The sequence below is a fragment of the Myotis myotis genome, unplaced genomic scaffold, assembly GCF_014108235.1.
Source record: "Myotis myotis isolate mMyoMyo1 unplaced genomic scaffold, mMyoMyo1.p scaffold_m19_p_16, whole genome shotgun sequence".
Taxonomy (NCBI): domain Eukaryota; kingdom Metazoa; phylum Chordata; class Mammalia; order Chiroptera; family Vespertilionidae; genus Myotis; species Myotis myotis.
The window spans coordinates 25,573,239-25,596,399 of NW_023416320.1; positions in this window are offsets into that span (position 1 = coordinate 25,573,239).

Genomic DNA, 23,161 nt, shown 5'->3' on the forward strand with positions numbered 1-23,161 from the left:
GCTCGTTACTGCCTTCTGATTTCTGCACAAATGATACTTTTGCAGTGAGGCCATCCCTGACCACACAATATAAAAGCAAACTAATTCATTAACTAACAGCTCAACAACAATAATGTAATACTTCTTGCTCCCCTTGTGCTGTTTTATTTTTCTCCATGGCACTTTTCAGCATTAGGATATATATTTTCCTGTTAGCTATTATTGTCTCTTCCTTTTAATAGCATATATTCTGCCTCTTAAAGACAGGTAAGAAATAATTATATAGGGATAGCATGTGAGGGTTAACAATAAAAAAATTTATAACTAACTACTTATAAGTCATTTAGCACTCAAATACAGATCCCTAGAAATGACCATTTAAACTTAAACTCTAAGGAAATCGTAAGTACTCTGGTTTGCAACACAGCATTCTAATACCCTTGGCTCTTTAGATTTTACAGGCATGAGGTGTCATATTCAGGCATTCATGCATGCCTTTTTTCATTCTTTTCGGGTATCTAATAAATGCCTATAATGCTGCAGACACTATACCTGCTGAACAAAAATAGACACAGTTCCTGCTTTAAGTCAAGTGAGAGAGACTACCAACCAAATCATGACACAGATAAATGAGAAATTGATGTTGTAAGAAGAACAATGATGGAGAAGTAGGCAATGACACAAGGATTAGAAAAGTTTTCCCTAAAAGAGTGGCAGACTAAGAGATGAGTCACAGATAACTAGATTGAAACCAATCTGCCAGCCATTCACTAAGATAGAAAACACTAAAGGAAGACCAACTCATATGGAATGATCATAAGTTTGATCAATTTTAGACATGTGAGGGCTTTGAGCTATACTTGTTGGGTGGAAATAACACTCAGATATATTTAAAAATATATATAATGCATTAATACAAAAGAACATGCTGCTATAAAAGAAACACTAGAATAAGAAAAAATCTTAATGATTTAGATTATGATGGTTGAAAACAAAGAGTGTACTATAAAATCAATGAAATGTACAAAAATGTGGAGCAAAAAATAGACAAGGAATGTATGAGAAAATATTAGAATGAGAAGGAATAATCCTATTAGTCAATAGGATTGACTAGTAAATTCTATAAACAGAAAGTACAGAAAGAAAGAATGGAGAACATGGAAGTGAAAGACTTAAGGAAATTAAGGGAGACTTTCTCAGAGTTAATATAGGATCCTGGGATACCCTTCTTTGGATTCCCAGCATCATCCACAGGTTTATTAGGAGGGGATAGTTCTTCTTCACTTTGATATTTATATCTTTGTAAAAAAATTCTTTGTGTTATTTGAGGTCTCTTTTCACCTCTTGCTCTGCCCCAGAAGATATGGAGTGATTTACAGCATTGGCAATTTTATAATGCTAAAACGTGGAGTTGCTCAGCTCTCTCTTCTTACTTGGGAGCCAGTTCCCCAGATAGAGCAGGCACTCCCCATGGCTCCTGGAGGGGGAGACTCTGAATCTGTGGGGAGGCTGTACAGCTATGAGTAGGTCCTCCTAGATTCACCTACAGAGTTAGGAAACCATCTCACTCTTATTTTGAAGTATTATCTCTAATGAAGTCATGATAGTGTGGCCTCTACTGAGACTTTAAAATTTTGTCTGTTTACTGAGAATGTGTAAGAAGACATGGTGTTATGAGCTTCCTAAAGATTTCAACTGTACATAGAAAAGTAAATTGAAAAAAGGCACACATGCCTAGGCATGTTCTTGTTATTTACCAGAACCCCCCAAATTAAGAGAGGCTCCCAACATTTTTCCAGACTAAAATAGCAAATCACTTCCAAAGGAAAATTAATTAGACTAATATGGTTCTCATCAACAATACTGGATGTGGAAGTCAATGGAGCAATGTATTCATATTCATGAGAAAAAAATATTTCAGTCTTGGAATTGTATGTCCATAAACTGTTAATCAAGTCTGAGTGTGTGATGAAGGCATTCAGGATTTGTATAGTTTACTTCTCATGCATCCTTGTCCAAGGAAGTTACTTAAGTACAGACTTAAAAAATTCAACTGGCCCTAGCCAATTTGGCTCAGTGGACAGAGCCTCCGACTGAGGACTGAAGGGTCTCAGGTTTGATTCTAATCAAGGATACATGCCCGGGTTGTGGGCTCCATCCCCAATATGGGGCATGCAGGAGGCAGCTGATCAATGATTCTCTTTCATCATTGATGTTTCTATCTCTCTCTCCTTCTCCCTTCCTCTCTGAAATAAATAAAATATTTTTAAAAATCAACTGTATAGCTGAAACCGGTTTGGCTCAGTGGATAGAGCGTCGGCCTGCGGACTGAAAGGTCCCAGGTTCGATTCCGGTCAAGGGCATGTACCTGGGTTGCGGGCACATCCCCAGTGGGAGATGTGCAGGAGGCAGCTGATCGATGTTTCTCTCTCATCGATGTTTCTAACTCTCTATCTCTCTCCCTTCCTCTCTGTGAAAAAGCAATAAAATATATTAAAAAAAATTAAAAATCAACTGTATAAACAAAAAAATAAGTGACATCAGACTCAAGTTACAAGAGGTCTAATTTAGGGTAGCATTGAAGGGCTGCAGGTGTCAGAATGATTCTTGTCAGATCAAATAGTTTGGATTGGAGTAGGAAGATGATTTTTCTGGGAAAAGGAGAGAAGTATTTTAAGAAAAAAGGTGGGATCTGCCCAGCTGGATTGGCTCATTGGCTGAGTGTCGACCTATGAACCAGAAGATCACGGTTCAATTCCCAGTCAGGGCACGTCTCTGGGTTGTGGGCTCAGTCCCCTCTGTGGGGTATGCAGGAGGCAGCCAATAATGATTCTCTCTCATCATTGATGTTTCCGTCTCTCTGTCCCTCTCCTTTCTTTCTGAAATCAATAAAAATATATTTTTAAAAAAGTGTGATCCAACAAATTAGAAAGTTCATTGAAAAGGTTGGAAAAGTTGAAGATATAATAAAGGTAAATAATGTTCTTAAAGACAATGGGAAGTCCTATGCTGAATAAAAAGCTATTAAAAATTGTAACAATCCATATACAAAGCAAACATGAATTTTAAGCAACTATTGGGTATAAGGAAAATACGTTCTTGGATATTGATGGTAAAACAGATTGTCTTTTGAGTTGTCCAGGAATTATAACACTGAATATAAATGGAAGGAAATAAAATCCTATCATTTAATGCCCTTTAGCCATGAATAGTTCTCATATAGTCATATTAAATCAAACCAAGTGTAAGTGCAGCCGACAGAGAGTAAAACAGAATGAGTGTGTGTGTGGCAGGGGTGGTGGTGGATGGAGAGGTGTTGGCCATAGTTGGGAGGGGAAGGGTGACAGAGGTGAGAGAAAATGTAGAGAGAAGAACAAGAAATTGGCTTTGGCTGAAAACCCAAGTTTTACATCAAAATAACCTCTCTGAACTTCAATTTGTTCATCTATCAAATGGCCATGCCATCAATTCCTTCCACCAGGATTGTTGTGAGGTTGTAGTGAGACAATAAATGCAAAAATCACTGTATGAATAGCACTTTGCTATAAGATTACGGCTAGTATTTACCCAAAGGCAAAGTGTCACTTTTATATCGCACAATGTTTATACCTCTGCTTTTGTAAAAGCATTATTGTGAGCCGGATAAGAGATATGAAAGTGAAAATATCCCGGCACTCAAGAATCTTTTCTTTCTAGTTGATATTTGCTCACAAACATAAGAAGGGAACAAAGTACGAGTTAAATGCATAAAATCAAAATTCTGAAAAAAGGGAGATCAGTTACTTTCTGTTGAGGGCCCCAAAGAAAGTATCCTGTGCAAGGCAGGAACACTCTATCTACACCTTGAAAGATGTGCAGGCAGATTAGAGGTTTGGATTGTGGCCTGACCTGCTGAGTATGGAGAACACTGTGATGACACTATGATACTTGAAGGGCAATGTAGACAGTAACTAAATAATAAGTCTGACAGCATAGGCTGTTACTAATGGGTAAACTTAAAGTTCAGTAAAGTAGGCGTTAGTGAAAGTGTTTGACACTAGGCTCATTGAGGTGATCACTTTATAAAGTATATAAATGTCTAATGTATACCTGAAACTAATACAATATAGTAGGTCAACTGTAATTTAAAATTATTTTTTAAACATATTTTATTGATTTTTTTACAGAGAGCAAGGGAGAGGGATAGAGAGTTAGAAACACTGATGAGAGAGAAACATCGATCAGCTGCCTCCTACACACCCCCTACTGGGGATGTGACCGCAACCAAGGTACATGCCCCTGACTGGAATCAAACCTGGGACCCCACAGTCTGCAGGCTGACGCTCTATCCATTGAGCCAAACCAGCCAGGGCTAAAATTATTTTTAAAGGTATTATTTTAAAAAGATTTTGACCCAATCAGAGATTGATTTGGGAAAAATAAATTTACAATGATGGGCAAGAAAGAGTTTAGTAGAAAAACTCGTGGTAGGGGAAAAGGCTATTTCTATTGCATGGTTAAAATATAGATTAATCAAACAGAAAGGATTTCCCAGCAACATTTAATTGTTTCTAGTAAAATCCTGAGAAATATTAAACTCTGTTGAGAGATAGAATACAGATAAATATCTGGAAAATCATTGAAAGTAGTCGTTCTATTAGATAGGATCATATAATTCTTTGGGTTATAAGCCCTGATAAATTATAAATTGTAAATCATCTTGGAACTAACAACTTGGTATGGCATCATCAGAAAGATGGATGGGGCATAACTTGGGTCACTGAGTTATAGTTCTTGTGTGTGTGTGTGTGTGCATATATGTGTATCTAAAAGAAGAAGTGGCCAGATTCCAGAAAGCTGGGGGAGGTTTAAGAACAAGTGCGGGTAGAAAACATAGGTATATTAGTATTAGTTTGCACCTCTATGAACTTTTCTGACAGAGACCCCAAAATATGATTGTCTTAATGTAAGCAGGTATCTGGGTCAGGTAAGCCTCAGTGTTCCATGAGGTCACTCAGGAGCCCAGATTTCTTCACTCATGCCGTTATACCACTTCCTGCGATGTTGTCCTCGTCTGCAGGATGGAAACTGGCTCATTGCCATGAGTATGGACTAGCCTAGTGAAACGGAAGGAGAGGAAGTCGGAGGGCAAGTGATTTCCTTTTCAGGAAGTGATGCGCAAGTTGCCCCATCGCTTACGATCACATTTCATTGGTGAGAATTTAGTCACATGGCCACACAAGACAGCAGGAAGGACTGGGAAATAGACCCTCTGGATGGAAGACACACAACTTTAAAAAAGTCATTCTCTGCCACCATAGAGAAGGATCTCTCATTCAAGCTACTTACAAAAATCGCAAAAAAATAAAGTCGGTTGAAAAATATGTCTAGTTCTGAAGCAAAAAGTGGGAACAAGACTGACAAAGGAGACTGAATAAGACTTATATGGGAAATGTGTGTAGAGAGGCAGAAGAAAGGTTCAAAAGAGGCTGCAAATTTGAGCATAATTGGCAGGAGAATAACAGAGGTGCCATTGACCAGAAATCAGACTTCTTAAAGACAAAAGTTTGGTATAGTTGTAGCAGTCTTGTGTTGTGGTTTGATGGGACTTTTTACCTCTCACCATACCAACCAGGATCTAGAATTTACTGCACAAATTCATCATTATCCACAGGACCAAACTAAATGCCTCTGCTTTAAAATTTTAATGAGAAACCTCATGATACATCTGCCAGCAATTACCGTGGGTATTACCGAAGTGCACACAGCCCATTGGCTCTCACTAGCCTCATTCGCAAACAATAATGCCGGAAAGAGGCCCTTTCTAAAACTTTCAAGTGATCTATAATCTCCCAGACTACTTTCATAATCATCTTTTCTTTTTTTTCCCATTTGGCTAAATATGTTATTTCATTTTTGGCCACTGACCCAAAGGTGGGACATTGTTGGTAAATTTGTAGCTTTTCAATTTTACATATAGCAACATGTGAGCAGTGATTTTACTTTTTGGTTTCAGTCTTTGACACTGAGCTACAAAATGTCATCTTTAGTTACCCAGAAATAGCAGCCAGTTGGGGGGGGGGGGCGGGGGCACGGTGCAGGGGAGAGTGTGGTTGTTCAATGTCTGAGTGATTTGGTTTCTTCTGCAGCTGTATTAGAAGAGGCAAGAGAAACCTACTGCATGATGGCCAGAGAAAATGCCCTTCATTAGTGTGATGGCCAAAACATCCTTATTTATAACCAAACATACTGGTTCAGGAGAAAATTTTAAAAATAGGAAAACCTGAAATCTGAAATCAATTGCTTTAAACAAGGTCTCAGGTATTGCTTTTCCAAAGTATATCTGGAAACACAAGCTAAAGATTACACACTGCCTGTGTAGTCCATAGGTTGGATATTATAAAACATTGTTCTCAGCTGATGATGCTATCAGATCTATGCTGGTTGGATGTCTCAGACAGATTCGTAATTTAGTTGTTCTTACAAACCCATTTTCCTTGGTTGACTGCTCCAGCTGGCACATCACAGAATGTTTAACCCAGGCCTGCTTAGCATCATCAATTGGCCAACCCACTAAAAGCATCACGGAGAAAATAATACTACATTAAATGGGAAATCCCCCAAATCACTGTAACAATAAAGCTTGTGTTTTCCCCTTTAGATGAGAGGAAGCATTTTATTATGAAAATAGCAAAGATTTTGGAGGCAGACCTCTGTAAACCCCAATTTCCTGTACAATTTATGTAATAATACCTCCCTCATAACATGGTTTTAATAGTCAAATGAAATAAAATGAAACGCCTTGCTTATATTAGAATTTCATTAAACATTTGTCAGCCCTGTATGACTCTGGATAAATTATTTAACCACTCTGTGCCTCAGTTTCCTCATGCCTGACATGGAACTCATCCTGTTTACCTCAGAGGGTTGAGTGAGGATTAAATGACTTAATAAATGACAAGCTGTTCGGATAGTACCTGCTAACAGTAACTGCTCAATAAATGTAGTTGTCACTGTCATTATCCAGTGTCTGTGTGTGAATATGATCGTCCATATAAAGAGAACAACATGAGTTCAGAAGGATTTAAGGTTTTATGCAGTTTTGCTTTGTTTTTGTTCAGGGGATAGTGAATAAATAGAGGGATAAACTTGGGGTAGGAGTTAATAGCACAGGGCTAATAAAGACTCCCAGCAAAAGTACTAAAAAAAAAATATTTAGGTTTCAACTGTGAAGGTACTTGAAGACAATGTCAAATACTTGCTCTTTTTTATTAGAGAAGATGGAAGGACAACGGAGGCTTAAATCAACAGGTCCTATGACCAGGCCTGTATTTTTGAGAGATGACTAGATGGTGTTTGTATGATAAATAAAGGAAAGGTGATGAGAAGCAAGGAGCCATTTGGGAAGTTTTTTTGAAAGGCAGAGCTCTGTAAAGCAAAGACAGCATTGGTGTCAAAGAGCTACAGGAAACAGCACAAGAGTAAAATCAATTGGATTTTTGATTAATTGGCTGGGGGCATGGGAGGGAAGGTTAAAAAAAAAGAAGAAGGAAATAGCTTAAGCTGCTTGGAGGTCTCTAATTTGTGAAAATGGTGAGATGATGGACCCAAGATGGAGAATGTGAGCACATGCTGGGCTGTGTTGAGTTTATCTTTATGGCTCATTCAGTGGTTGAAATCACTGGTATGACACACTGTCTAGGTATATTGCTTAGGAAGGAAGAGAAAAGGATAGAGCATGGAACTTTAGAGAATGCCCCCATTTAAGAAGAGGTCACATGACTAAAATAGAAACAGAGACATGGGTACATGGAACAGATTGACAGCTGTCAGAGGGGAGGACGGTCCGGATGAAAGAAGGTAAAGAGATTAGCAAAAAAACCCACACATATATACATATCACATAGACACAGACAATAGTGTGGACAATAATGTGGTGGTAGTCAGAGGGAAAGGGGTTTGGGGGTAGGTGCAGGTGGGCAAAGGAGGGACAAATGGGGATGGAAAGAGACTTTGCTTTGGGTGATGAGCGCATGATGCAGTGTGCTAATGATGTTTTATTGAGTTGTATACTTGAAACCTGTATGGTTTTATGAACCAGTCTCACCCAAAATAAATTCAATAAAAAAAATAGAGGTCAGAAAACAAGAGGTGCCAAGTAATAGCCATGAGAAGGCCATCAGAGAGTAGGAAGTGGGAAGGAGAAAGTATCTGCATGGATAGATATCCAGAGAGATACGTATTTCAAAAGAAGCAAGAGGTTAACCGTGGCAGTTTTAGGAATGTGTAATCATCATTAAGAAAAAGGCTAGCCTATTTAAAATGTTTATTTAATGCTGAAAATGTGCCAGTCTCTCCACTTTCATTTTTTCTCTCTCATATTCCTTCTCCCTATTCTTCAAACACTACATAGACTTTATAAACTCCCTTTGTTTCCTCAGTTCTCTCCCAAGTTCTTCAATTCCTAGATGGTGGGCAGATGATCTAAATATTATCAAAGGGAAGGCTAAAATAAGATGTGGGTGATGTAAGTGTATCTGAGCTTAGTGATCCCTGCCCACAATGATTCAGAACAGATCTGTGCTGTGTTGTGTTGAATAGCCGCACAAAAACTGAAAAATTCACTCCTGTGTCTAGAAAATTTTTTTCTGTGTTATGTGATTCTTATTTTAAAAATATTTTTAAATTTAAAAAATATAATTCAATACTTTTTTTTTCTATTTGAAAGTTGAGGCCATGTAAATATGATCTTCAGGAAGAGTTACCACATGAGCAAAAGAAAAATATCTTGTATAGTCAGTTCAGTGTATTAAAGGTTTGGTACAATTTTATGTCTAGGGGTGATAGTTTTATAATTTATCTTTTATTGTTTGCTTAACAATCTTCCTGTTCTATAGTTACTTGAAATATTGCGATGTCTATTGTAAACTACAAAATACTATGTACTCTGAATGTTCATACCATTTCTGGTTTTTGAATGCACATGAAATTACATTGACGTCAATAACACAGTTTCTTAGCTTAGTCCAGCCCTGGGCAAACTACAGCCCGCGGGCCGGATCCGGCCTGTTTGAAATGAATAAAACTAAAAAAAAAAAAAGACCATACCCTTTTATGTAATGATGTTTACTTTGAATTTATATTAGTTCACACAAACACTCCATCCATGCTTTTGTTCTGGCCCTCCGGTCCAGTTTAAGAACCCATTGTGGCCCTCGAGTCAGAAAGTTTGCCCACCCCTGGCTTAGTCTGTACTTCTAAGCTTCCTACCTTAGCATGTAGTCAGAAGGCGGGATCTACTTAATCTTCTTTTATTTTGACTTGGTGTGGGCAACTGCCGGGGTCCAACCCCAGCAGGTCCAGGGGTCCCCAAAGGTGTGGATGGAGTCGGCGAAGAAGGAAGGACACGGAGACGGAGTTCAGTTGATCAGCAGCCTAGCCAGGATCTCTAGCCAGGATCTCCAGCCAAGTTCTGGTCTGGATCTCCAGAGAGGTTCTGCTTCGGATCTCCAGCCAGGTTCTGTGTCCATGTTCTCTTGCTAGGTTCCCCAGCCAGGTTCTGTCCAGGTTCTCCAGCCAGGTTCAGTCACCAGGTTCTAGTCAGGTTCTCTTGCCAATTTCTGTAGTCAGGTTCAGTCCAGGATCTTTTGCCATGTTCTCTTGCTAGGTTCTGTCTCTAGGTTCTGAGGCCAGTTTCTGTCCAGTATCTTTTGCCATGTTCTCTCCAGTGAAGTTCTTCTGTCTCTAGAGAACGTTCTGTGTAGGTTCTGTGCCTAGGTTCTGTCTCTCTTGGTTCCGTATTCTAAGTTCTGTCTTATTACATCTGTATTTATACCAGTTGATTCAATCCTATCAATCTCTATTACAAAGGTTAGGGCGTTTCTTATCTCCATTCCAGGGAGTAAAGATTATGTAGCTTAAGCATGATTGTTCATAGTTAAAGTGATTAATTTCCCGCCTGGCACTTAGTTAAGAGGTTTTATTCCCTCCCTAACTTCAGGGGAAAATCCCTACCTGGGGAAACAACCTTTCTCAGAGACCTTGGTTAAAACACATAGTGCCAAGAAGGTGAGCAAACATATTAAGAACAGTATGCCATATATGCCAGGTCCCTTGAAACAGCAAGGATGGACCGGCTCCCGGCAGGCAACCTGTCCCATTGCCACTGTTTTTGGTACCCACATGGCAATAATGATGCCCATGTCTTGGGTGCTATCTCTCAATCATGAGGCCGCCAGTTCTTGGAATGCCAAAGTAGAACAAGGTTCTATGCAGAGGAGAGAAAAATGTCTTCCTCCCCTCCCCCCACCGCCTCACCCTCTACCAACATTTGTCAAGTTGGCCCAGATGGACATTGTTTGTGACCAGGGATTCCAACAAAATATGTCCTCCATTTATTGGCCAACACCCATCCAATTACTAGAGAAGAATCATAATACAAGGAGTTAGAAATGGGACAGAAACTATTTCACACTTCTCTGCTCTATTACCCTTATCTCTCTTACTCTTCTTTCAGTGTTCCCTGGCCTCATATTGAAATGCTTCCTCTTTTCTGAGTTATAAAATAAAAGGTTTAGGTATTTCAGTGAACTCCAGAAAGTTCCTTAGGGTGGGACTCTCTTCACTAGAAATGTTTATGTCCCAGCAATTTGTTTCAATGTGTGCTATACTTGCATAAATATAAAGAATTTTACTGTAATATGTAATATATAGATATGTCTCACTTTCCACTGAGACACCAACGGCCACGAGCAATTCACTAGGTGCCAAGGGCATCACATAAAGCTGAGTCCTTGACTGCCTGTTCATGACATAATAAGAGATTACAAATGTAGATCTGCTCAAGCATCCCACTATCCAACTGTAGACTGCATTTGAAGACGCAAGTAAAAGGGACTATTTTGAAAAGTGTTGCTTCTATATTTTATTTGTTATTGTTCCATCTCCTCCAATGTGGGTGGGGTGTTCTTCTATTTCACCTTAAGCCAATGAAAAGAATTTTAAGAAGACACTTGGTGTGATTTACACAACGTCTTGGAGTTTAGTAAATTTAAGTATTATTAATCAGACTTGGAAAGTCTACCAGTAAAAGCCATAAGCTAAGACTAGATTGCACTAAGGGCAACATGGGGAGCAAACTGCATTTCCACCATGGAAGGGAGCTAGCCTGAGGTCACCTGTCTGATTTGACCGACTGGAAGATCCTTGGAACCCCAACAGAGGGGAGGAATGATAGAACCCCAGGACTGTGAGGAGAGTTGTAGCAGCTAACTGAGGGGAAGTTCAGATGAAAGTTCCTGCAGGAGAATCTTCAAGAAGCCCATTCAAGCACCCAATGAAACAAAGTGCTAGCAATTGTATTTGGCATTAATGGGAACCAACGCCAGAGGTTCAGGCTTATAAGCAGTATCCTTCCTCCATGAGATTGGCTCCATAGGAAATAGCAGCAATTGCTATGGGAAAGAAATGGTAAAGAAGCAAGTTGAAGTTCATCATACACCTACCTCCCAACCACTCCCGATTTCCAGGCCTGTGGCAGGCCTAATTGGGGAGAGAGAAGAAGTTAAATTGAATATCAGTCAGTTAGGCTTGTTGAAAATATTCAGGAAGATATGTTTTGAAATTGCTTAAGTTACTAAGGAACTGATAAATCTAGGTGACCTGCTTGAGATTTCCACCAGGGGCAGAGGAAAACAATTTTCACAGCATCCTGTGCTAATGGTAAAGAGAACAATGGCATCCCAAAGAAGTCCCTGTTCTATTCCCTGGAACCTATGACTATATGACAAAGGGAATTTAGGGTAGTAGATGCAATTAAAGTTGCTAATTCAAATGACCTGAAAACAGATTATCCCAGATTATATGGTAATCACAAGGGTCCTTAAACAAGGAGGCAGAAGAGTGTTGGAGTGATGTGTGAAAAACTCAATAGAGCACTGCTGGCTTTGAAGAGAGATATTGGTCAAGGATGCAAGTACCTTCTAGAAGTTGTAAAGGAGGGGGGTGGGGAAGGTTCTTTGATTAGGCCCCCAAAAAGGATTACAGTAATGTTTAAAAACTATTACTCTGGAATTTACTAAAACAAATACTGGCTTTCTAGATGAAAGTTTTTGCTAACAGCCACACTAGCAAAATATACTATTGAGCACTTGAAATGCATCTAGGTCAAAATGAGATGCTCTGTAAATATAAGGTACACACTGGCTTTCAAAGACTTGGTACAAAGAAATAGGAATGTAAAATATCGCATTATTTTTACATAGATTGTATTGCCTAATTTATATTAATATGTTGGATGTATTGGGTTAAATAAAATATGTTAGAGTTTGAATTTCACTTCTTTTTCCTTTTTAAATGTAGCTATTTGAAAATTTAAAGTTACATATGTGGCTCACATCTCTCTATTGAGCAGCACTGATGAAGAGAAAACCTTTCTGGGAATATTATAATTTTGCTTTACATTTGTGTGTGAAACACTTTATACCTTTCTCTAATATGTACTTAATTCTTATAGCAATCATGTGTGATGAGTAGGGTATAGCTTATTACTTCTAGTTTGTAGAATGTGAAAGCCAATGCTCAGATCATAAAAAAGACCTACCAAAGGAATCACATAGTTAGCAAGTGACAGAGCCAAGACAAAATCTTGAAACATGTCATTCAAGCCAAGGCTTTTTCCCTATTATCCCTTTCTGTGGGTGGTGGGAATTCCAATGCCTAACCTAGGGTTCTCGATTTCTCCAGAGGGGAGTTAGTTAAAAGGAAGTGTCTAGCACACTTGAGCTGATGTAAGAGGAGGGTCTCCTATATGTCCAAGCCTACTACATCTTTAGAAGAGCATCCACAAGACCTCACTGTTTCTCCCAACTTACTAATGATACTCCATTACAAAAGCGTTCTGTAGTCATGTGGTTTGAGAAGCACTGGTTTTAAAGTTGAATTCTTTTAACCACTGGGCATTTAAATGCATTATTCATCTCTCAGAGGGAACAGACTACAATTTTCAAGACATATTTTCCCAGACTGTGATGTTCTGAAAAAAAAAAAAAGAAGAAGAAGAAAGAAAGAAAAAGCAATTTAGAAATTCTGCCCTACAATGAAAGGAAGATTCAAGGACAGGTCTGACTTTTAGCACTTAGTCAAGTGGGAGCCAATCTCCAGGGTTGAAATAGGATCTGAAGGAAGAAGGTGGCAGCTTGTTCCCCAGCTGAGAGGCATTTGTTAGCTTTGGCAACTGCCCGGGACAAAGATGGATGTTTAAAAGTGATTTTTAAACTAGAGAAAATTAGAATCAGTTCAATAAATAATTTGTTTAGCATCTTAATAAGATTTCAACACAAAGACAGATTATCTGTTCTTTTGAACCACAAGAACACGTTTGAATGCTTGGAAGTATTCCCTGACATGCTAACTTTCTAAATGAAATTCCAGTAAAATGGGAAAAAAGACATGTAATGACCCAAAGTTCAGGGAGAGGTTTGGATATTTGAAACCTGTTAGATTTGACAGTATTAATAGCTATAAATTGGTAATAAGATGTACAAATTTTGTTTTCCAACTTTTCATCAAGTAAGTGATTAAAAAATGCCCCAAACACATATCATTTTGCTTTTTCATTTCCTTCAGGCTAACCAGAACCAGAGACAGAGATCAGAAATATCAATAGAAGAATAGGACAAGAATCTGTTTATTCAACAACATTTTGTACTGTCTTTGTTTTAGATGCTGGGCAGTCAATGGTGATTAAATAAAATCTATGCTTCCAGTGGCACTTATAGGAGTTCAAGGGGAAAAAACACCCACTATGTTTCCAGGTCATTCATTCATTCATTCATTCATTCATTAAACATTAAGAAAATGAACAAGCACCTCCTTTGTATAAAACACTGTGCTATGTATTGTGGATATGAAGAGAAAGAAGACAAAACTGTTGTCATAAAGGAGTCCACAATAGAATTTTGGAAACAGACAAAAAAATGGTTAATTACTAAACGGTGCTTCTTGTCACCCCAGCCTGTTCCAGCCATATTCATCTTCTCCTGTTTCATAATTGGGTCCTCTAGTCAACCACCTGTTCAGACTAAATATCTTAGGATCCTTGACCACTCTCTTTTTCTTTAAAAAGATATTTTTATTGATTTCAGAGAGGAAGGGAAAAGGAGAGAGAGAGATGGAAACATCAATGATGAGAGAGAAACATTGATCAGCTGCCTCCTGCACGCTCGCCACTGGGAATGGAGCATGCAACCCAGGCATATGCCTTGACCGGGATTCGAACTGTGACCTCCTGGTTCATACGCTGGTGCTCAACCACTGAGCATCACCAGCCATGCCACTATCTTTTTCTTATAATTTACATTCAAACCATTGCAAATTCCATTGTTCTTCCATAAATATATATATATTTTTATAAAATCCAGTCACTCCTTATTTACATCTATTTCTGTCAGTTTTCTCTTTTATAATAGTGTTACCTGGTCTATCAGCTTCCAACCTTTTCTCCTTAGCACCTCTTCTCGATGGGGCATACAGAGTGGTCATAGGATATTATTTTTTTTTTATTAAAAATCTTCCTTTAGTCTTCCTCAAGGCATTTATAACAACCTTCTATGCTTAATATGTTCCTCTGTTTATTTGGATAGTATCTGTTTTCCTGCTCTACAGTATAATTTTTTTAAGGAAAAATGACTAGGTCTGTTTTAAGTATGTAAATACCATTTAGTTTATTCTGTAGATAGACTATATTGTATGGTAAATATTTATATAATGTAAACAACAGTGGTGTCACAGATGAGGGTTTGATCACTTTGCTTTAGGTTCAGATGGTGGAAAGATAAGGGAAGGTTTTTCAAAGGAATCTAAGCTTGTTTAAGATGCTATCATCTATCTGGCTTCTACCTCTACCCTCTCTTTACAAACCAACGGTACCCTCCTAATTGATAGACCTTCCTCATCACTCTTCCTTAAGACATCATTCTTGATTTTTTTTGTTCATGTATTTAATAAAACTTTGAGTGCCTTCTGTATCTTGGCCATAAAAAATACAATCATATATTAAGCTATTAGAATATAGTAAGGTAAAGCCATGAGAAAGCAAATAAAGAGGGCCATGGGTATTTGAGCCTTCTACTTTATTTCTCATCTGCTTAACGTTTTATATTTCTCTAATAAACTTGTAGCTCCCATGTACAGCAAAGTCTTATGTGGATAGATTTTGATTTTTAAATGTGACTACACTATACATCTCAGTTTGGCTTAGTCTGTTTTATCTGTCTTTGCCAAATACCATGAACTATAGACTTTGTTCTCTAATTCTTGGGTCTTACTAACCAGAGGTTGGAGCTGGAACCATTTGGCTTTCCTAACCATCGGTGTGGTGTGATGACCACAATGATAACATCTGACAATACTTTCAGTGGCAAACAAGTGCTAGAGAGGCAAGGAAGGTAAGTACATAGTGAAGCTAGCTGGCTGTGCTATGAATGAGAAGTAGGAGGGGCTGTAGTGGGTGCAGAACCTGTGCTCTGCGACCACAGATTCAGGAGCTGCTGTTGTCACAGGGAATGTGGGCCCAGGGGTGGAGAGAAAACTCCTTTTCCCCCTTTCTCTAAGTGGAGGGACCTCCTGGCCTCTCTCCATGCTCTCATCCACTCCTATCCAGAGGTAAGTGACTGACCAAGTTTGTTAAATTTGGAGGAGGACCTGGACTTTGTAGCTCAGGGTCTTTCTTGGTCTTTCCCCCTGGCATTTGCCTGTGTGAGAAGCTGTGTACTTTAACCTGCTCTCCACATGGTATTACAGAGCCAGGCCCCCTCATGGGAAGGCCTGCAGTGGTCCAGCGCTTTGTGAACAAGCTTTTTTTCTGGGGTCTGATACCAAGAAGCCCACTGTTTCTGCTTACCTAAGCCACATCTTTCATCACAGGCTTTGTCAGCAGTAAATGAGATATTTTGATCTTCACCTGACTTAATCTCCACCACCACCCCCCACCCTCATTTTTCAGTTTATTCAATAAATCAAGTGAAAACAAACAAACAGGGCTGTGATTTATTGAACTCCCCACAAATCACATGACCAATATAGCTTGATTTTCTAACTTTTAAAAAGAAACCAGGATTTTTAATACAAAAAGATTTTTCAAATAAAACCTTTTAGATTTTTAATGAAAAATGTATGATTCTAAAATGTTAGCAAAAATTCATATATTTAAAAAAATCTTAGATTTCAAATGAAATATTTATAGGCCAAGTTTTACAAGAAGCTACTGATTTGTAATGGTTTGGGGTCAGTATAAATATTAAGGTTTCTGTCCCAACCCCTTCAGATAAATCAGTTCTCATGTAGATTTGGAGCCCTGATATCAGTTTCACTTCAGCTCACTAGTTGTGTCCCTGATACCTCAACTACCCAAGTAGCCCTTTCCAGCATTTTCTCCTATAGGCTAGCCCTATTCTCTTCATCTTCTTTCTCTTCCTAAATACGAACTATAGCTCTTATATTTAGCCACTCTGCCTCTCAGCCTCCAGACTTAATTCTCCTTGGAGAATCTATGGTCTTGCCTCATCTACCAGCTCTGACCTTTTGGATCAAAGACCAAACTTCATTAACCTTTAATCATAAAAATTTATATAACTGGTGATCACCACTCCTTTCTTGTAGGAGAGGAAAGCCAATTTGACCTATATTTCTCTTCATTCCTGGGTTATTTCTCCCTCCCAATCTACCTCTCATCAAGATCCCAAAATGTATGGTATTAACATGCACACTATGAAATTTGGGTAAATCCTATTTCTTCTTTTCTCCCCCTTTCCCACTTGGTACATGGCTACTGATAGGAATTTTTCCCTCTTGCTCTTATCAAACAGGAATAACTAATGCAAGATATTTTAGGTTTCTTTTTCCCATTCTGTTGATGCATTCTTTATTCTCATTGCTTTCTTTCAATTTGCTAGCTCAATTGACAATCTCTTTCCCTAGGCCCTCATTCAGCCAGTCTGATATCAGTCCCTAGAAGGGCAATCAGAATTAATTTGGTTTAATTGTGGGTTATTTTCCAAAGCTTGAACTAGTCTATAAAACAGCATCTCAGCCTCCCTTGGGACCACACATTTAGTCTTCAACCCAGCTCCTTTGACTTTTTCCCAGCCATCTGTTTTACTTGGGTAAAAAAAGTCGGTTTTAATGTCTACATTTTTTTCCCTTTCATCTATATTTTTGGCACTTTTAGTTAATTCAGAGTTAGCTCCAGAAAGGAAACATTTACCATCCCACAGCAGCTGTTCATTCCTGCAGGAGGAAGTGGAGAGTCTTGTTTCCCTTCCCATTGGCCTGCTCTCCATTATTCTGGCCATAGTTATTCCATCATCCTTGCATCCAGCCTGCCTGACACCTGGATGCACTGACTTTTGCTTTGGAATGAGAATCATAGCTTCTGAGCTCAACCCTTGTCAACTCATTTTTTAATGTGCACAAGTTCTGAATCTCAGTATATTGTTCAAAGCTCAGAATCTGGAGCCTGGGGTTCCACCTTTGACTCTACTAGTCATCAAATAAGCCACACCATCAAGTTGGACCTCACTTCCCCCATTTGTGAAATGAGGGCATTTATCTGTAACAGAGATCCTGAATTCAAAGGTCGTTAGATACCTACAGATCAAAGAAAGGAGAAACCACTAACTAGAGAAGCTGTCAGCCATAAGGTAACTGGGCATGACAGGGATTTAAAACTGAGAAGGCATGCCCTACCTAAAGGTGTTTGTTGGCTCAGTTAAATCTATCTGCAAGCTTCTTGGCTGAAGACTGGATTGGGCTGTCAGTTTGTGAGTTGTGTGATACCTTAAGCCCTGACATTCTCTAACCCCAAACCCTTACAGCTCTTGCCTCTGAATAATTTTCCCTTAAATAATATTTGTAACAGAATATTAACAAATGTGATAAAAGATCGATATAATTTTATTAATCACACTAGCCATCCCTTTGCTTATAGGAAGATATCACACTAGCATGAAGTTGATTTATTAGAAAGCAGCTGTCACTTGAATGCGAGCAGATATATGAATGCATTACAGAAAAGGTACAACAAAACATTGTGGCTTAAAAAAATAATACAGATTCTTAAAAACACTTTTTGCCATGCAGAGCTGGCATTTGGAAAAGGCTGGATGAAATGTGCAGAGGAAAAATTACTCCAGGAAAATGAATATCAGCATCTCCTTTACCTTAATCTTCCCCTTTATTAGAAGCTCTCTGGTGGTTTTGGAAAAGACTTGCTGGCAGAAAAGGCCCACAAAGAGTATACGGAGTCTTTGCTGTAGACCAAGTGTTTTGGGAGCATGCCAGTCGGTTATAACACAACTAGTGGCCTGGTGCACAAATTTGTGCACATTGAAAGGAAATTAATTAAAAGAAATATTTTAATATCGCTATTCACCCTTTCTCTATAATAGAAGTGTCAACCAAATTCATGATCTTAAATGACAGATCGAAACACATGCGTGCGATTGGCACCAGCAAGAGCTTTATATGTATCATGCATGTGCGAGTCAACTTAGCCTTTTAGAGATATAGAATAAACTTGCTTAATTAGCCCTGCTTTCTAATTTGGCTAAACTTTTTCCAGCCCAGTGAAGCACCCCAACTTCTCTTTCAGGTAATTGTCAGCAACAGAGCAGTAAATATCAACAGAAAGCAGATTATTATTGTAGATCACACAGGGAGAACAAAGGGTAAAATATGTAACTGCAGCAGTGTTTGACTATATCTGCACAGTGAGAAAACCTGAAGTCATTTTCAAGGTCCACCATTTCTTCTTTTTAGTCGGGTCAAGTTTCTAAGCTTTGTAAATCTTCGTTTTCTGGTTAATGAAAAGAAAATAGGATTCCACTGAGTCCCCTATCTACCTACTCCAGGACTTCTGTGAGGATCAAATGAGATGAGGCATGGGAAAATGCTTCACAGACATTTGGTTAAAGTGTAAAATGTTTCCACCTGACTATAAAGCAAGTCATGTTCCTGGGCTGAAGAAACTCCACGGAGGCTAGTCACTAGGGAGAGCAAGCTTGGTGTTGCTACGTGACATCATTATCCGGTGCCCATAGCCACTGTTTCTGGGCTGGGCTGGGCTGTGGGCCACATTTTGAGCCATGGGTTCTCGGCAGCATCAGCTGCAATTTGTTGGGCTATCGCTCCAGGGTTGTGGCGGGGCCTGTATACCACTTGGGGAAGTGAGTTTTTTACTTTGTGGGCACCAGGTCCATGGTGCCAGTGCATGTCACGGCAGCTCCTTCGTTGAACATCTGCCTCCTGGTGGTTAGTGCGCATCATAGTGACTGGTCTGATGGTAGGACACTTAGCATATTAACCTTTTATATATATAGATGTACTGAGGTTGTAGCCATGTTGATATGAAGGTATGTTTGAGAACTATGGCTAAGGTGGTAAGTATGAATAAACGTTACCGTTTTTAAAAACCTAAACCTCATGACTCATATGGTCAGTACAGGAATTTACACCAGCAGTGCTATTAAAAATATTTATATTGCATTGGACTATGTTCAACAGCTACATCTAATGGCAGTAACCAACAGTAGCAATAATGGTCTAATCTCACTCTCTGATTCTCTCATTACTTGCATTTGGAAGGACAATTAAGCAGCCACCATTTAAGCGACATAAATTCAGATATTCTTGGAAAATTGGTAGTGCAGAATGACTCCAGAAGGGGGAAAAAAAGTAATAATTTTGTAATATGAAAATGTTGGCTCTTGAGCAAAACTTTAAAAACAGAAATACATTGCATCCATTAGCTATTGCCACAATAATGTTGGGTAACAAATAATCATGGTTTTCCAGTAGCATTTAACAGTAAGCGATGAGCTCACTAGAGTGCAGCTGAGCTAGGCTAAGTTCAACTGGGTCACTCTACTTCTCCCTGCAGATCTCTGGGTAAGTGAGGCAGCTCTGTTCTACATCCTTCTTGGACCATCAGACTGTGGCTTGTTCTTTGAATGGTGGTGGCAGAGGCAATATTCAAATGCACAAGTACATTTTAAGCCCTTGCTTGTGTCATGTTTTCTAACATGCTATTAGCCGAAGAAGTTACATGGCTGAGCTCAAAATGAGGGGGCAAGAGGGTATATTCCTCCAGTAGAGGAACAGAAAGTGATAGGGCAAAGGCATGATGAATCAAGGCCAATAACGAAATCTACAACAGATGTGAACATATTGTTGTATCTTGAATTGAGGAAAAGGGTTTATCAGATAATTATAGATTTGGATGATCTTCAAGGTTTTATAGGTTGCCTGTGAAATAAAACACATTGCTTTTTGCCGTTGCGATATGTGGTTGAAAAAATATATAAAAGATCCTATGTGAGATGTGTATTCATGTGCATGCACACGAACTTGCTTATATCAAATATAAGTTGAATTCTGTGGCTGACACTAACTGATCATCAAAGATCTGTGCTTCCACTTTAACCTCTAGATTTGTTACTAGAAATTGGATGCACATCCAGGAAGTAGCTTTTCCAGTCTCCCTTTGTATGTGGATGACGCCAAGTGACTAATCCTTACCAATGGAATGGGATGTGCCATGGCGCAGGCCAGGGCAATTGAGAAGTAGATACCCCTTCTCCACCTTCTCTTCCCACCTTCCCAAGTGAATGTAGAAGGTTCTGTGCCCCTATCTGACAAATTAGCCTCAAGATGGATCAATTGTAGGTTTCTGGATCTTGTGGAAGCCCACTTGCCCACCAGGAACACTTACGTAGTGTTGCATGATTAAGAAATGAGCTTCCATTGTGGTCATGTGATCCCACTAAATTGGGGTAAGAATTTCTTACAGCAATTAAAAAAGTCCTATAGAGAAGCTGCTGAAGCTCCTTTTCTCATTTTAAAGAACTTAAAGAGAAGGATAAGACAGTCAAAGAGAACATTTACTGCCCATCTACCATGCGCAAAGCTCACAGCTTAATGCATCATACAATTAAATGTTTCCCCCTGGGATATGGTTTAATGAACTATGGGGGCGGGTGTCAAAAGCGGTTGATTCTTTCCTTATCTGCTACATTGGGCTCTGCAAGGGTAGATGAGTAAAGAATAGTAAAAGCCCTCTGTTTTTGACATGGTACATACATACATGGAGACCGTGGAGCCGTGTTATACAAGTCAGTAACATTGTCGCACGGCAATAGTGGGACAAAGGTGGAGTGCAGCGGCCTCCCTGTTAGAATACTTGGAACCCATTCAGTTCTTTTATAGGCAGTTACTTTGTGAACCTTCTTTAATCCAATCATATCACTCCATAGTCATCTCTTTCGGGGGATCATTTTGGGGGAGGACATGCAGGGTAAGATGAACTGGCCACAGTAACACAGTAAATGAGTGGCAGAGTTGGGGCTGGAATCCAGCCCATTGCTCTTTCTACCATAGCATACGATGGTTAGTTCTGTGGATAGAATCTAGTGTATTGGAGGGTAGAATAGAGCGATACTCCCCCTCAGTTGTCTCACCAGAGAAGTTAAGTACCTTTCCCAAGGTTACACTGCTTGTAAATAGATACGAGTAACTGCTCTTGTCAAGATTTCTACCTCCCACATAGTATCTAACAGGGCAAAACATAGTACTTAGGAATTGAACTGATTGAGATTGAACAGTGCAAAAAAACCCCACAGTATTTAGGGATTGAGTTGAGTTTGAGTGAATACCCTCTGGGAAGTTGTCTTATCACTCACTACATTTTCTTCCCACTCCTCCTTTTCATTTGGTTACACTGAATCCAGCCAAACACATTAATCAGATGGGCAGGGTTACGCATTGTTTTCACAGGAAATCCTCCCTTCCTCCTTCAGTTTACCTAAAAGGATGGGAAGCAGGGAGGGGGGTTTGCCAGTGTATACACACACATGTCGATGTATATATTTATACACCACACATATCCATACACACATGTGTCTGTAAAACAATATGTGCTCACTGCAGCATCTGGCTTTCTGTGAAGTCTTGACCTCTGCTCCCTTACAGCTGTGTTGGCTCAGAGTTTAGAGCAAGTCTTGCAAGACTCCCTGAAGAACATATGTTTCTAAGCAGTCCCTAGTTCTCTATCCATTTTTTTTTTTTTGGCAGGGGGATTCATAAAAGGTTACTACCTAGGACCTTATACTGCTAGCCCTGCTTCCCCAAAGAATTGCTCATGGTTGAAGCAACCATCCACTAAAGACAGAGTTGGTGTGAAGAATCATGCTCTGAAATCCCTCCCCCCTTCAGCTTTCCCACAGGTTGGTAATGTTTTTTGTTTTTGTTAATCCTCACCCGAGGATATTTTTCCATCGATTTTTAGGGAGAGTGGGAGAGAGAGGGAAAGACACAGAGAAACATTGATGTGAGAGAAACACATTGATTGGTTGCCTCCTGCATGCACCCTGACCAGGGCCCAGGCTTGGGAGGAGCCTGTAACCAAGATATGTGCCCTTGACCGGAAATAAACCTGAGACCTTTTGGTCCACAGGCCGATGCTCTATCTACTTAGCCAAACCGGCTAGAGTGGTAATGTCTTACTTCTTAATTGCTTATGCTCTTCATACTGACTGCTTTGTCAGGAAAAAGGGGTTGGCAAATTTGGACAAGGGGTAGCTTCTTAGCCTCGTTGTTTCAAAGTAGCAGATTAAAAGAATTCAGTAGCAACCCAAGATGTCCTGACTGGTACTCAGCACCTTGGCCCTGCCACTTCCATAAGTGCTGTCCTCACAGGCCTGGGTTGGCTTGGTGGATTTTGGGAAGTCCACCCACATTTGATATGGTCTGCCAGCGTGATCTGACAGCTCCTGAATGTGAGGTGGGGGTCAACCAGCCAGGAAAAACCAGACACTCTGATTCCTGCTGAGTTTTTGTTTGGCTGGAGCATCGTGTATTTGCTGTTGTAAATGGTGACATGATAGCGTAATTTTAAAAAGTTAAAAATAGATTTAAGACAGTGTTTCAAGGAAAGTACAGCGTGGCTTCCCAGTTTTTATAAACTTGGTGAGTTCTCTTTGCATTGCTTGATGCCTTTGGAGTCCACCAGCTGAGAGCTAAGTCATGATTCCAGGGGAAGGGAAGGAAATTCATCAGTTCTGTGTTCACATCTTGCTGGATGCCACACATTTAATCCACCTCCTTTCTCCGCTCCCAACGTCTTCATCTTCCCTCGCTCAGTAAAACACTT